The following is a 16,838-nucleotide window of genomic DNA, read 5'->3' as shown; positions in this document are numbered from 1 at the left end:
TTATTTACACACAACCTCCAAGTTTACAGAAAGCAGGATGCAGGCTTTCAGGGCTGTCCCTTGGTACAGGACATAACAAGAGAAGGGGACACTTGGCCACTCCGAACTGGGAAACACGTCTTCTACCTCTCTCCAGCCTCTCCACCAGGCTCAAATGGATTGAGCAAACACTTCAGAAAGGCACTCCTTTGGGGTTTCGCTGTCATTTTCCTTTTTTCTTTGGTTTTAAGCACTACATGGTAGAATCCGAAGGATCCCACCCACGATCACAGATTGGAGCTCTTTCCAAGGGCCCCTTGGGCAGACTTCTTCATCTCTCACAGTTCAGTCTATGCCTTCCTCCTATCACATTTGAAACCTCTGAACGGAATAAACCCACATTCCTTTTAGGTGAGCTAGCAAGTCCCAAATGATGAAAACAGTTTGCAAAAAATGTGCTAGAATATTCTGAAAATGGTTTGTGTTTGAAGGAACGCAGGGAGGGTAAAGTTTTCAAAAACTGATCTTTGCTTAGAGAGCCTCGCTTCCAATTGCTCTCAGACACTCCTCCGTCAATCCGTGGTAGATGTGCATTCTCTTTTTTTCTTTCAGGAGGGAAAGTGACTAATGGACAGGAAAAAAGTCCTTCCCTTCCCTTCCCTTGCTTTCCCCTTATTCCCATTCTGTGTGCCTCCAAGGTCGAACACAGATGTGACCTCCACTTCGACCTGGGGACCCCCTCCTGACCCCAGGCTCACTTCTCCCTCTGAGCGCCTTACTGTCTGTGGATTTCCTTTGATACTTATGTAAGGTTTACATCACTTCTGCTCGTCTTCTACCAAAGATCGTGAGCTGTTAGAGTCCTAACAAAGATTAATCCTGACACTTGGTGCATAAATATTTGGTGACTAAATTAATGTTTGTGGCTGCAAGAAACAGAAAATTCTGACTCCAATGTCTTCATCAGTTAAGGATGTATGATCTCATATGACAAGATGTCCCAAGGTGGGACATCTCCAAGTTTGGCTAGTCTGGCAACTCAACAACATCTCTGGGGACCAGGGACCCTCGTCTTCCTGCTCTGCTATCTTCTCCAGGACAACCATTCTCGTGATGGCTGGAATGCCTGTGCAGTTCCAGGCGTCTCATCCCAAACAACAGTGTCCAGAAGAGGAAGGGCTGCCTTTTCCTTGTGTACTTTTTAGTTGTGCAAAAATCTTTCTCAGAAGTACCCCACCCCTGCCAACCGAGCAAACTTCCTCTCACATCTCCTTGGCCAGAATGTGCCCATCCTGAAATAATCAGCAAGGGGAATGGCTGGCCGTGACTGGTTTGTAAACTAGAGTTCAGCATTTGTCCTGAGCTAGGGACAGGATCACCTTCCCAGAGGGGGAGACCCAAACAAGGCTGGGTTCTGTTACCAAAGAAGATGAAGGACCATTTGGGAGAAGGAAAAGCAATGTCTGACACCCAAAGGACTAGAATAGAGATTTCTCCAAAGAAGACACACAAATGTGCAATAAGCACACGAAAAATGCTCAATATGATTAGTCATTACAGAAAAGCAAATCAAAACCACAATGAGATACCACTTTATAACCATTAGGATGGCTATAATTGAAAAAACAAAAAGAAAAAGAAAATACCAAGTGTTGGTAAGAAGGTAGAGAAGTTGGAACATTCGTTTATGGCTGGTGGGGATGTAAAATGGTGACAATGCTGTGAAAACAGTTTGGTTATTTATCAAAAAGTTATGCATAGAATTACCATTAAGAGCCAGCAATTCCACTCCCTTGTGCATGTGTGAAAGAATGGCAATCAGGGACCCAGACAGACACTTGCCACACCCATGTTCACAGCAGCATTATTCACAATGGCTGAAAGGAGGAAACGTCTGTTCATTGACAGATGAGTGGATAAACAAAATGTGGGACTGGGAGATAATAGAAAGTATATATATATTGGTCTCTGCCCCCGGGTTCCTAGCTCAGAACTCCTAAAACTCTTATAATTTCCAAAGCTGAGACCACTAGGAGCATCTTCTGTTCTAACGAGGCAGCTCTGAGTGGGCTCCTAGATGGCTCTTGGATGGGAGGTGGTCCCCAGAAAGACTAAGCCCTAATTAGAAGCTTGAAAATTTTCACCCCAATCCCTCATTGTCCAGAGAGGGGAGAGAGGCTAGAAATGGAGTTTGATTGATTGATCAATCACATCATGCCTATGTGAGGAAGCCTCCGTAAAATCCTAAACAGTAGAGGATTCGAGGAGCTTCCAGGCTGGTGAACACATCCACACTGGGGGGTGACACACTCCAACTGCACAGGGACAGAACCTCTTGCTCTTGGGAGCCTCCCGGACCTCACGCTCTATATCTCTTCTTCTGGCCATTCATCTGGATCCTTGATCATATCCTTTATAAATTGGTAGATGTAAGTTAAGTGTTTCCTTGAGTTCTGTGAGCCACTCTAGCAAGTTAATCCAACCTGAAGAGGGGTTCATAGAAACCTTCAAATTATAGCCAAGTAAGAAAGAAGTTATGGGTCATCTAGAAACCTAATGCTTGCAATCGGCATCTGGAGTGGGACTGAGCCTTTAAACTCTGGGATCTGATACTGTCTCCACATAGTGTCAGAATTGAGTTAAATTGTAGGACACCCAGCTGGTGTCATGGAGAACTACTTGGTGTGGGAAAAAACCTCCCCACATTTGGTGACCAGAAGTGTCAGAAATGAACAATGGAATATTATTCAGCCTTAAAAAGGAAGGAAATTCTGACATAGGCTACAGCATGAATGAAACTTGTGGACATTATACGGAGTGAAATAAATCAGACACAGGCAAATGTATGTTTCCACTTTTTGAGGTACCTATAATAGGCGAATTTGTAGACACAGGAAGAATAGAGGTCACCAGAAGCTGGGGGCTGGGGGTGGGGAGAGCGTAACGGGTACAGACTTTTTGTTAGAGATGTGGAAAAGTTTTGAGTATAGGTAGTGGTGATTTTTACACAACAATGTTAATGTATTTGTGCGCACTCATGAATGGCTAAAATGGTAAATACTATGCTGTGTCTATTTTACCACAATAATCTCTGTCCCACTGACTGTGTTTGCAGCCACCACAGCACCAGCACGTGCCACACCCAGGAGAAAGTCAAACGTGCGTCTGCGCACATCGTCAACACAGGCTGTTCTGTGTGGTCAGGGATTGTGTGTTCATGGAGCCGCCACACCCCAGAGGAGAGCTATGCCGGCCTCACAGGGACCTGTAATCAGCTGAGTTCCAAACTGAGGAACACCTGGCGTTTTTGTGATTACTGTGAAAAAAAAAATTCTGACAGTTCTCTGATGTTGATTTGTTTTGTTGTTGTATTTTTTACGTATGTATTTTATTTACAAAGTACACACGTAAAGCTAGGTTTACATTCTGTATACAGCTCTTATACAACTATAAAACCTAGCAAACATAGGAATATTAAAAAAGCTATAAGACAAAAAATATCTCTAAAACTAGACCCATTTATTCTAATGTGTCAGATGTTGTTCTGAAGACACTACATAGATATTCTCAGAGTGTGAATACGGCCCCAGCAGGTTCTTTTTCGATTTGGCGTGCCCACCCTGCCGTACTCTTCCTCAGTTCTCCCGCCGTTCTCCCTGCATGCCCACTTTCTATCTGCAGAGCCTGTGCGGATGTCACTGGGCCTTCAGCTGGCCTTCTTACAGCTCCTTCTGTCATTTTGTTATGATCTGGGGATCAGTAAGTCCTGCCAGTGGGGCGAAGGCTTAGAAATACAGTTTCTGTGGGAGTGTTCACTTTCGTCACCCTGATGATCTGGAAAAAGAAAAAATAGAGGTGCATACATACATATATATAAAGTTTATCTTTGAAATTACAGTATAACTTAAACATTTTCATCGAGAATGGTTGGACTCCATGTTAACTATCGTTTGTTATTTTCTGTATCCTGATGCTCTGACATCTGGGGTCGTGCTGACGCTGGAGGGACTGGCCCTCCCAGGGTTAGCCAATTCCTAGAGATAGTAATAAATCACCAGTGAGGGAGTTTTTCAAATGCAAGCCAGCCAATCCAGAGCCCACACCCCAATCAGCTCCTCTATGACACTCTCGCACACTCCGGGCCACTAGCCTCCTGCCCTGAGCACCCAGGGCCAGGAACCAGACAGCTAGGGACAGCCCCAATGCCCCAGAGCTCACTGACAATTATTCAGCTAGCCAATCCTGTCCCTGGTAACCCTGTGTCAACCGTTCCTTCCCATGAAAATCACAGTAAAGGCTCTTGCCTACATCCCCGCCCCCTGCCTCTGCCTCCCTGACCGATCCCGGCGCTTCTCCATGTGGCCTGCATGGCATGCCTCCCAGTTAATGTGAGCAGAAAAACTTCTTTCAGGAGTCATTTCCATGTCTGCATGTCTTATCATACCTGAGAAACACAAATCCTGGGTATATTTTTAAAACAGACTCCCTGAGAATATCCCTATAACCTACCAAGGTCTTGAAAACATCCTGATGTCCCTGAAAGAACACAGGCCTGGAAGTCAAGAGCATAGGGTGTTTGCCTCTGTCCTGTCCCAACTCCATCCCACCTAACTGGCCTCCTCATGGGATTGCAGGAGATAAAAGCACGTGTGAAAGTTCCTGATGAATTGCCCATGCTCCATACACACTCATTTTCTTGCTGAGCCTGACATCTTACTTCTTGCTGTGAGGCCCAGCTGGCCATGATTTGGGGTTACCTCTCCATATCTCTCATCCCCCCACCAGGCCCAGGCCCCACTGGACCAGCCACATGGGGTCCATAACCAGAGGGATAGAAGCATCCCATGAAATTCAAGGGCATCCCCATCTCATGAAAGGGCTCAGGCATCTGCTGAAATCTTTCATGAGAGCTCTGTCTTTTCAGTAACACCACAAATCCCCTTCTTCACGAAACCCTTCACATGAGCCGAATGCACCGAGTTACCTGGCCTGCTCAGTTCTGCTTTTGGAGAGCCAAGGTCAGCTTACACCAGTGAGACATGACAGGCATCCTGTAAGTCCTCAAGAAGACAGGGCCTCACACACCTGACAGCTGGGAAATTGAGGGAAAGCATGGAAACGCAGCAGCAGCTTTAGAGAAAGGTCTCTGGGTTCCCCCATAACTTGAATGTCACTCTTGGTCCTCATACCACATCTGGATGCTCTCTTGTCTCACTGGCTTGCGGGCTTTCTGAGGACCGGGACCAGACGTTTTCCAACTATTCTCAGCACCCGCCACCTGGGAGCTGCTGGCGCAAGGGGCTGTGAACCTGAGGCAGAAAGTGAATGTGTTTTCTTTTTCAGCATTCACTGAAATTAACACACACACACACACACACACAGGCATGCACACACACAGGAAATAAAGAGGCTACCAATGTTTTACATACTTTAAATTATTATAAGAAATACTTCATAATTAATTTCCATTTATCTTTTTTCCATTTATCATGTTTTACTTGCTAAAAATTTTAAATCTCGGGGCATCTGGGTGGCTCAGTCGATTGGGCAATGGACTCTTGATTTCAGCTCATACCGTGATTTCAGGGTGGTGGGATTGAGCCCCACGTAGGGCTCTGCGCTCAGTGTGTAGTCTCCTTCAAATTCTCTCTCCCTCTCTCTCTGCCTCTCTCTCTCACTCTCTCTCACAAGCATACACGCTCTCTCTAAAACAAATAAATAATCTTTCAAAAAATCTTCAGTCTCTTCCTTTTTTTAAATTTCAGCATGTCTATATATTGATTTTTTTCTTGTTCTAGATAATTTCCCTTTAGAAGATTACTTCCTTCCTCTCTCCCTCTCTCCCCCTCATTCTCTCTCTTTTCATTCTTGTTTTTAAGTGTGTGTGTCCCCTATCCAAAGTGCCGTGCTCTGATTTGGGGCTCAGTTGTTAACTCCTGACTCATTTGGACCCCCATGGTGCCAAAGTCTGATGAGCTTGACCTGTTACCCAACCTGCTAAGTAGAGGTGAAGGGACTCCTCAGGGTCCCTCCCAGGGTACAGGGGTGGGGGCGGTCCGGCTTGAGAGTTCTCTGTGATCTCTTCACCCCAGAGCTCAGCCAAGCCTGCTCGCTCCTGTCAGGCAGACCCTCCTGTGCTCAGTTTCCTATCTTCATCCCTAACTTCATCGTAGGAAACTTTTTCCTACCCCCACCCTCTTCTGAATCTCCCAGCCCCTCCCCTCTGCACACCTTTAGTGATCCCGGGGAGGACCAGGTTTAGTGGATGCTACAGCTAAAATTCTAAGAAGAAAAATAGAAGCAAATTCACATATACAAAACATCAAATTTGGGGAGGGATTTCTATCCTTTGTTTCTCTTGGGCTTAAGCAGCACATGAATTCAAAGAGCCAGCATCCACCAGAGACTTCATTCTGTAGACAGAACGAAACAGATTCTAGCTTAAAGGCAGAGAAGCAAGTCTATGCGGAAGGAGGGAGGAAGAAGCAAAGGGAGTCATTACCGTCAAACAAATTGTACTCCTGTCTCCCGGGGGAGGGAGCGAGGCAGCGGCAGCTGGACCTCTCTTGCCGACTGCCAGTGGAATCACCAGTAAGCGCAGCTGTAGAGAGCTTTCATTATTGATGATGACTCGTAATAACACTTCGCTCTTCCCAGCACAGGGTCTGGCCTTGGTCCTTCTCCCAGTCTTGGTTACAAATTCCTTTTTGTAAGCACAATAAGACATTCTGGGCAGTGCATTCCTTGGGGATTATTGTACTGCTGGGCTCTTTGGTCTCATGTTCTAGAACATCAGCTGAAGTCATGGATAATGGACCAGAAATTCATTCTCTGTTGGGTCCTATTGTTTACATGAAAGCAGCTTTCAGAACTTCCCCCAAGCCTAGAATGCAATGATTTCTTAGTTCCCACTGCCCAGTAGAGCCCTCCCCTCCACCCTGGTGGCAAATGCCCATTTTTGCTCTATAGCCACTGGGGAAGCTGAACTAAGGGCATGCTGTCAAGACAAGGAGCTAAGGAACAGGGCTCCAGACTTAACTTGGCAATGCATTCGGGGTGAGTCAGATAAAGGTCGCCCGCACAGCACATGAGCAGATGTCCAGTTTCTAGAGGTGGAATAATTCAGAGATCCCGAGACTGCTAAGACCACCACCCGAGAGTGGTGTTTCCTTGGCTGAGAGGATCAAGGGGCCCTTTCTTCTAGGGGTCCTGATGGACGAGTGCCTGCTCCTTGCCTGAAAGTCTCCCACCGCTTTCACAGCAGAGAGAGAGGTTGCGCTATGGGACAGGGTGGGGAAAAGAAAACTACTGTCGCCGACTGTTAGCGCTGAGGAGGGCAAATTTGATTACCTAGAGAGTAGACTCAAGTCCTATTCTTGCCACATCCAAGCTCTGTGACCTAATCAAGTTACTTAAACTTTTGGAGTTTTGATTTCTCCTTCATAAAATGAAGATCATCGTATCTTCCTTTATTGTTATCATGAAGATTAAGATTATGCATATGAAAGAGTCAGTATGCTCTGGCCCATGGTAAATGGCTCAGTAAATAACAGCTGTTAGTAGTATTATGAACACAAAAAGAAACTCTAAAATGTGAAAGAGGAAATAAAATAATAAATGAAATAAAATCAAATGTGAAAGAAATCTCAGAAGCATGGACTCTTAGATTGGAAAAAATGCCAATGGTCATGTAGGCCATCCTTGTCCAAAGTCCCTGGCACGTCGAGAGGAAGGGGGGCTGCTCCTGCTCTCTCTGCCCTACTCGGGCCCTCTGCTTTCTGAGAAGCCACCTCTCCCACCTCCTGGGAATAAAACCACAGGCCGGGGCAATCCTGCTCAGGCTTGAGAATGTAACCCTTCTACAGGCAGCCAGTGTGACCATTACAGTAGGCCAAGCCCATATCACACTATTCGCCCCTTGAATTTCATCAGGTGTGCTTGGGTTTGTCTCATGTGGGTCTGGTCTCTCCAAGTACATCTTAAGCTCCTGGTGGGCAAGGACTGGGCTTGTACCACATTCAGGCCTCCCCCAACTCTGGTCCTGAGCGGACTATAGGTGTTTACTAAGACTTATTTTTTGCTTGAAAAACTATTTTGCATTTCACTGGAGCTTAACACATGATTAAATAAATACAGAAATAAAGTTTATCTGTCATAAAGATGATCTTCCCATGACCTACAACATCCACTGCATTTAAGAAATTACTTTCTGTTGAGGTGAAGGGGAAATGTTAATAATTATTTGGGAATCTGAGTTTTTAAGTGATTGGTGGCAATTCTAGAATTGCTACAGAGGAGGAATTTAGGGTTACCCATTGGGTTGGGCAAGGGCATTAAGGGATTTGTCTTGAAGCTGTGATTACATAGCAAGTTCATTGCTTTTTAAACTTTATTTCATGTTTTTTTGGACTAGCTTTGGGAGATATTGGAGATTATGGGGGAAAGAGATCTGAAGACCTCCATAAGCAAGATAATATGTAGTGTCAGCACCCCCAGAAGTAAATATTTTAATTCCTAAATTTGGGTGTCTATTCCTTTCCCTACTATATTAGTTATCTATTGCTGCATGGCAAATTACCCCAATACCCCAGCAGTTTATGTAACAAACATTTATTATCTGGCAGCTTCTTTGGGTCAAAAATCTGGGAATTGCTTAGCTCATGGTCTCTCATCACATTGCAACCAAGGTGTTGGTGAGGGCTGCATCATCTCAAGTTTGGACCAGAACTGGAGGAGCCATTTCCAAGATGGTGCACTCACATGGATGGTGGCAGGACGCCTCAGTTTCTCACCACATGAGCTCTCCATGGGTAGCCTGCGTGTCTTCATAATATGTCAGTGACTTTCCCCAGAGCAGATGAACCTGGAGAGAGAACAAAGAGGAAGCCCAAAGCCTCAGTGACCTTACCCCATGCCATCAGCCTCTTTCTCACTAATTAGAGCAAGTCACTGAGTCCAGTACACACTCAGAGGAGGAAAATTGAGCTCTACCTTTTGAAGGATGAGTATAAAGGAACTCAGGAACATATTTTAAATGTTTTAAATAACATCATCCTATTATTAGCAAGCATCGGGGCAGGTCCCATGCCTCGGATTTACACAGAGCCACTGTTTCTGAAGTTGTTTCAGTCAAGATGGGCTGTTGAAACAAACCACCCTCAAATCTGAGTGGCTTATTGCTCTAAAGCGTTCCCACTCTTGCTGTAACACGGGCTAGGAGAAGGGCTCTAGATATTGTCACAGCTCCGGGACTGAAGACGACGGAGGCATCATCTCGACCTTCCATGAGTACCAAACCAGAAGAAGTCTATAGCAAATCTCACGCTGTTCATAAATCTTCAGACTTGAAGTGACACACATCACACACCATACTGGCCAAGCAAATCACATGGCCTGACTTCAAAGGGGGCGTAGAGTGTGCAATCCAAACTGTCTAGAAGAAGGGAAACCAGAACACTTGCTAACATACAGTGGTGACTACGAATCACCTCCATTCCACCCTCTTCAGTACTATTATACTTTAAAAAAATCAAAATGCAAGAGCAAGGTTAATACATTCTCTGGGAGTCTTCCCTGCTTTCCCTAAGGTAACGATTGTTCTTAGAAACACTTTAAATCTCTTTTACATTGAGATCGACTTGTATGCAGGGACTAAATCAGACAATACACGAGAATGAGGTTTTTCTCCAAATACAAGGCTGAGTTGTCACGACTCTACCATCAAGATCCTTCTCACACAAAAGGTCCCGAAGGCAGAATAAGAGCTTTATAAATGCAATAGGCAACACGTAATTTCAAACATCCCATTATTATCTACTTCTGTCATCTTCATTGTGATCATGGTGATTTTGGAGGTCTTTACTTCCTATCTGTGTGCTTTGCTGTTTCCCCCAGAATCCCTCAGACTTTCAACAATAATTAATGACCCATTAACATGTTAAGTACCCCTCATTATTTATCAATCTAGCATTAAAAGTGATGAGCCCATCCTGGGGGAAATGGCAGCAAGGTCTCTCTTGGGGGGGTCACCACTGGGCTCTATGAAGGGAAAGTTTGCAATGCTCTGCCTCCCCAGTGCCCGGGGTCCTTCTCGCAAAGCGCCAAGTTGAGCTGAGAACTGCAGCTGAGAAACATGGAAGACTTGTTTCAATTCAGCTTGGCCTGTCCTCCAGGAAGACCCTGCAGATTTAGGTCACAGCCTGAAATTTTCAAATGACAAATTTTTACCATATTTCAAAATATGAATCGCTAAAGTAGGAGAAGCGCCCCTGCTCTAAAATCCCCATGAGAGCAGCTGTGTATGTGTACTCGGGAAAAGGACAGGCATCAGGGAGCCCAGGACTTCAATTAACATAAGCAATTGCTTTTTCAGAAAATCCTTCCAGACTGAGGCGGCTCTCATCCTGCCTCCCAAGCTCTGTCTGTGTGTGGAACTCCATCAGCCACTGACCTGGAATGTTCCCTTAGGACTCCTTCCCAATTGTCCAGCCGGGATATCACAGGATTTCGTTGATTATCCGCACCTCCAGCCTCCCTTTTGCCATGTACGAAGCTCCAGGGGACCCTTCCCTGTTCCCCCAGCACCTTATTTTCCTTGTCTGATGGGTGGTGTTCTACACAGCATTTTTTTTTTTTTTAATTCCCTGAGAAGCTTCACAACCACCTTGATGAGACTGCCCCTGTGTTTACCCTGGCTCTTCCATCTGGAGTGTCTTTAGATCTTACGGGCATGTTTCAGTATCTCACTAGAGCCTTCAGGTAGAGGAAAGTGCTTTGCACAGACGAGGGACTGAGGAATGAAGGAGGAAGGCAGGCGCTCTCAACCAGAGCCACAGGCCAGCATCAAGTGTTCACAGAGCTGGCTACACACTTGCTATCCTGCTCCATCCACAGAGACAAATCTCTGATTCTCTGACCAAAAAAAATAAGGAAATGGGATTTCCTAGATGAAACGTGTCCTTCAGTAAAAGAACACAGTTACCTGCGTGAGGCTCTGGAGTCCGTCTGCCCTGGGCTGACGTTCTGCCTCAGCCACTGATAAGCAAGTGACCTGACGTCACCAAGCCGCCTTTTCCTCTTGCAGAATGAGGGTAATGGCAGTTCTTTCCTCCCAAGGGTTACTGGGAGAAGTGATTGAAATAATGCATGAGAAACACTTAGCACTGAACATAAAGTGTTCAATAATTAATACCCAAGAATTTTAAGTCATTCATTCTAATTAGGCTTTCTCATATTATTGGTGTTTTTCTACACAATTTCTATGCACTTGTCCCTACTGGTACATAAGGGACCAGTGCACAGCAGACACATACGAACACCACCCAGACAGGTGTGAATATCATCCAGACAGGTGTGAGTATCACCCAGACAGGTGTGAGCATTACCCAAACAAATTAGGGAGGGAATTCATTATCACCATTATCCTAACACAATCTACGAACTAAACCAGCAGAGTTAGGATCACTCCTTCCACCCCTGGAGATTACAGCATGCATGGATTCCTGCTGCAAGGCCTGAGATATGCAGTGTGCAGCTCACGGAAAGAGGGTAGGCCATTTAAGAGTGGGCAAGTGGGGGCAGGGTAGCATAGAAACTTTGCTCCCTTCCTCCTAGGAGTCACAAAAAGTCCAGGGCGAAGGCAGAGTCCCAGTGTCTGAATCTGAGCTACAGAGGGGATACGGCCCCTCCCCGCCCAGCAGCAGACATGGAGTGTCCTCTCCAATCAGGCAGGAAGGGTACAGGGGCTCGGGGGCCCTTCTTCCCACCTCCACCACACCCCCCATTTCATGGACTTGGGGATCCCCTCCCCAGGGCACCACAGTCACCAGGGGGCACTTCTCAGAAAGCAGACCAGGACACTGGCCCACCCTGCCCATTACGTCCACTTAGTGTTTCACTTTCCACTCAGTGTTGTCAGCCCCGAAGCAACACGGAGTAAAGCCTCTGGAGCTGAGTCTAAGTCAGCCACCGCCCCCAGGCCCAGTCACGAAGCTGCCCTCGGGGTTCCCCTGCACAGCCATCTTCTCCAGAAATCGTAGACCCTGGCTTCCCGACCTTCCCCTCCTCTTTAAACCATCACACGACCATGACAAGCTGGACATCCGCTGGGCAACGGCCAGGAGAACATGCAGCTTTGATGTATAGATTTGTCTACAAGGGAAGAGGAAGGAACCTTCCAAGGACCACTCCTGTGTGAGATTTTACCTGCCCTGTGTCTTCTCCACTGCCTTTGCTCCCTTCATATCCACGGCCTTCGTGACGCTGCACTCTCCCTGTGGCAGAGCTGTGGCCGTCCACACAGCACTGTAGGGTGAATTGGGTGTGATCCTTTTACAGTGGCAGCCACCTGCAGGGATGGCTGCTTGGTGAACCATTGATGGGGGGCACAGAGCTTCTCACCTTCCTTTTCCTCTGTCCTGAAACCATCCACGTAATGAGAGCCCACCTTTGCACACGTCACAGAAGGAGAGAGGAGACACAGAAACTAACAAAAAATTGGCCCAGCTGGTTTGTTTTGGAGACTGGAGTTTGGAGTAGAACCCCTACATGGGGCACCACAGCACCTTGGGAAGCTGAAGATGTGTTCAAGGGGTGTAATTGGTTCTATGTGTCAGCTTGGCCAGGCTCCAGTACCTGGTTCTTTAATTAAACAGTAATCTGGGCATTTCTGTGAACATATTTTGTGGATGTGGTTAGTGTCTACAATCAGTTGACTTTAAGATCAACTTCAATAATGTGGGTGGGCCTCATCTAATCAGTTGAAGGACTTAAGAATTAAAAACAGGTTTTCTAGGGAAGAAGAAATTCTGCCCCAAGACTGCAAAGTGACTCCCGCCTGAGTTTCCAGCCTGCCAGGTGGCCTTACAGACTTCAGAGCTGCCATCCCGCTGCTTCAAGGCTAGTGGCCCTGCTGCGCACCACTTCCGGTGCTATAGTGAGGTTAATTGTTCCACGCTCAGAAAAGACCCCAGTCCCACCCAGAAACTGGACATATCCCATAGCCAGCCTCATCTCAGCCTACCCCATGATGCCACCCTTCTCACTATGGTTTTCATCAACACACAGGGGCACCATGTTGTGCCGTAGCGGACAGCAAGATCTGCTGACGGCTTACCACTGACTCAATCAGGCAGGGGGTGCAGGCTCTAAAGGGTTTCTTTTTTTATCACATCATGGCCATTGGTGTGAAGTGAGGGGCAAACCAGGGGCTGGAGATCGGCAGATCCAGGTGCAAAGCCCGGCTGTAATGTTTACTGCCCGTGCATCCTCAGGCCTCCTTCCTAGCATCTGTAAAATGGGAGTAACGAAAGGACTACGAGAAAGTAAAGGTACATAAAGCATTTTGAGAACTGCAAAGAATATAGAAGCTACTTATGAATTAACTGAATTATTTCCATAACTTTCCATCTGTCTAGGAATAAACTCCACATAGCAAACCATTTAGAAAAAAAAGTTTTCTAGACTGGGCTGCTTGCAAGGAGCTGGATCTTAGCACATGTACAGAGAACTTGAGTCCTGATGCATTACTGCCCGTTTCAGATTTCCAAGTCCCCTGAAGTTTGAGGGAGGTTGCTTGGCTCCGTCACCTCATAGCCCCCACTTTTCACCAGTGGCCAGTGGGAAGGATAAAATGGTATCAGTCCATCTGCGTGGCTGATCCCTCCTGAAGTTTCTTCTTTGCCTCCTAACATGTAGTTTAGTCCAACACAGGCTCTGTGCACTGAATTTTGGGTAGGAAACCACCAAGTTACAGACTTATCAGAACGTAGGTCTTCCAACACAGACCATGGAGCCCTGTGATAACCTGCCCACGGACAGTTATTTATAGTGTGAAACTGGCACTGACCCCGCTTTTTAGGGCAGCACGGAGATAAGAATCAGCTAAGGGCTGGTTTCCGGATTATTGGTTTTGCCCTGTTCTGCACAGTTCAGAGAAGTCTGTTCTGTTTGCTGCCCCGCCCGTCCACCCAGAACAGATCACTATGGCTCTACTTCAGGCTATTCCCCAACCTCCTGCAGCCAGAAGAACAATGAGAACTCAGACCTCCCCATTCTGCTCTCAGAGCCCTGGGCGTTGGGGGGCTCGAGGGGGGTGCAAGGCCTGCATCTGTGGAGCAGGAATTCAGGGAGGCTTCAGGTGTGAGCCGTAAAAAGAAGCAAGCTGACAGTGTGCAACTTAACCTTCCCGAACCTCTAAGTCCCCCCTGCCATAGATGAGGACGACGTGATCAACGTGTGTACGTGTCATGGAGATCTTACAATGCTCCAATGAACAATGCCTGATACACAGGAGATACTTAGTAACACTGCTATTATTATTCCTTTTCCAATACTATGAGCTAACATAAGCGAACAGAGAAGGAAATAGACAACTAGACTAGCGTCCCAACTAGATTTGCTGCCCAGACAACCAAGGCGGGAGGGAGAGGGACCGCACCCCATGCGTGGTTCTTTGTAATCTGTCCAGGATTCCTTCCCAGTTTGGACAGAAAGGAAGGGATCCTGCGGTTTAGAAGCAAAGCGAAGGTGGGGATCTTTGGGTTTATTTGATTAGGTACAAAATGCCTGGGATGTGGCTTCTTCTGCCAGCGTCTGCGTACAGTCATTTGTGGTTTTGAGGCCAGGGTAACTGGCACGTCCTGGGCTTTGGCTGCAGTCTTTGGCATTTAACTACAAACCACGTGGAGAAAGGCCAGGCTGCAGGTAAGGCTTCTCTGCCTCAAAAGCCAAAATGGTCCTCTGGGGTGGGGTGCTGTATCGGGGCCCTCATGGCTCCTGAGAGCACCAGCTGCCTCAAGGTTACCGGGAGGACCAAATTAGAGCAAATAAACCCAGAGGAAGGGCCTGGTGCAGAGAAGGTGTCGAGTGAGTACGCACCACGGCATCCTTGTCCCACCACCATCCTTGTCCCACCACGTGTACAGGTGAACATGCAGGGCCACTGGTGACTTTTCTAAGATAGCACTCCTAGCAAATGGTATCTTCCCCGCAAATGCCATCTTAGCTAGTGCCTCCCTTCCCCAGCACCCCGTGTCCTGTTCAATGGAGGCAACAGGGCACGCAGGCTTGTTGCTCTCCTTCCTTCCCCCACCCCCTGCATCTGCGCCATGTTGGCTGCCTTTCCTGTGCAAAGTGTGTTGCCAGGTGGAGCAGGTTGCCGCAGCTCCCTCCTCCTCCCCAAGGTACAACTCGTTCTAAACATCTGGCAGGCAAAGATGCGATGGCCATCTCTGAGCAGAGCATGTTTCTCAGAAGGAAAACAAGAGGAGCTGTTTGCCGAATGGGCCAAATGTAAGAAGTGGCCTGTGACGTGCAGGGCCAGATGGTTCAAAGAAGGAAAGAAAGAGTGGAGCCATAGGGGCGCCTGTGTGCCTCAGCTGGTTGAGCCTCCGCCTTCAGCTCAGGTCATGGTCTCAGGGTCCTGGGTTGGAGTCCCGTGTCAGACTCCCTGCTCGGTGGGAAGTCTGCTTCTCCCTCTACCCCCCCCCTGATCATGACCTCTCTCTCAAATAAATAAATAGAATGCTTTAAAAAAAAAAAAAAAGAGTGTGGCCATGAAGCTACAGGGCCGTAACAGAGCTGAGAGCGAGAGCCGCATCTGTGGTTTGGGAACTACGCTGGAGGGCTTGCGGGTTGGCAGACCTCGGGAAAAGGGACGGAGGGACGGGTCTGGGATGTGTCATTCACTCATTCCACGGTATTTACCGAGTCCCTGGTGCCTAGGAGCTGGGAATAATATCAAGGTGAATGAGATTACAGGGCTCCTGGCCTCAGGAGGGTTACATTCTGCCTCGGGGTGAGCAGCACACATCGATCAAGGAAATTAAATTAAACAAATAAATTACATTAAAGAAGGTTTCATGCTGTGAAAACTGCTGCATGCACTGTACCTGAGGGGGTGCCATACAGGGTGCTTAGAACTGCGCTGATTTCTGAGAAAGCGTGAAATAAAACGAAGTACTGTACACAGCTGGGGAAAAAGAAAGCCTACGTACATAAACCCAGAATTCAGTACTCTAAGAGGTTTATGGCTCTGAAAGAAATTATAATGTATACTTTACAGTTAATTTGTAAAGTTAGTTTTTAAAAGCTTTTTAACAACTTCCAAGTGAGCGGTCCGTTCTACATTCTACAACACTCTGATGACACGCTGTATCTCAAAACATTATACACAACCAGGCAGTTCCCTCCCCCTTAAACATGTTCCTGCGGAGCCACTGAATGTTAGCAAGTGTCAGGACCCTGTGGACAAACGCACATAGAGGGCCAGATTAAAGGAAGTCCCTCCAAATCAGGGAACATTTGGTTACAAAAACAGGAACCTGCCGGAGGAAGCGCAAGTAAAGACTAACATAATTGGAGCAATGGGGGTGTCTCATAGACCCCAAGGGCCAGAAATAGCGACGAGCCCATGAGCGACTGGAACTAGCAGCTGAAAGTTTTCCAGAACTGAGAACTCACCTTCTCAGAGGCCATGTGATTATTGCTTTTTAAATTTAATGTGTTGGGGCGCCTGGGTGCTTCAGTCGGTTAAGCGTATGTCTTCGGCTCAGGTCATGATCCCGGGGTCCTGGGATCGAGTCCCACATCAGGCTCCCTGCTCGGCGGGAAATCAGCTTCTCCCTCTCCTTCTGCCTCTCCTCCCGCTGGTGCTTGTGCACACTCTCTCTCTGAAATAAATAAATAAAATCTTCAAAAAATAAATAAATTTAACGTGTTTATAATACTAGTTGTGGGATTGCTTTTTCATAATTTTTTATTGTGCTAAAATAGATATAAGACAGAATTTGGCGCTTTAGCTATTTTTAATTCTAACATCCCTGCCACGCTTGCTCTGATGCTTGCTCTGTCTCTTCCGA

This window comes from Ursus maritimus, unplaced genomic scaffold (genome assembly GCF_017311325.1).
Source record: "Ursus maritimus isolate PB19 unplaced genomic scaffold, ASM1731132v1 scaffold_7, whole genome shotgun sequence".
NCBI classification, from domain to species: Eukaryota; Metazoa; Chordata; class Mammalia; order Carnivora; family Ursidae; genus Ursus; species Ursus maritimus.
This window is presented reverse-complemented; position numbering follows the sequence as displayed.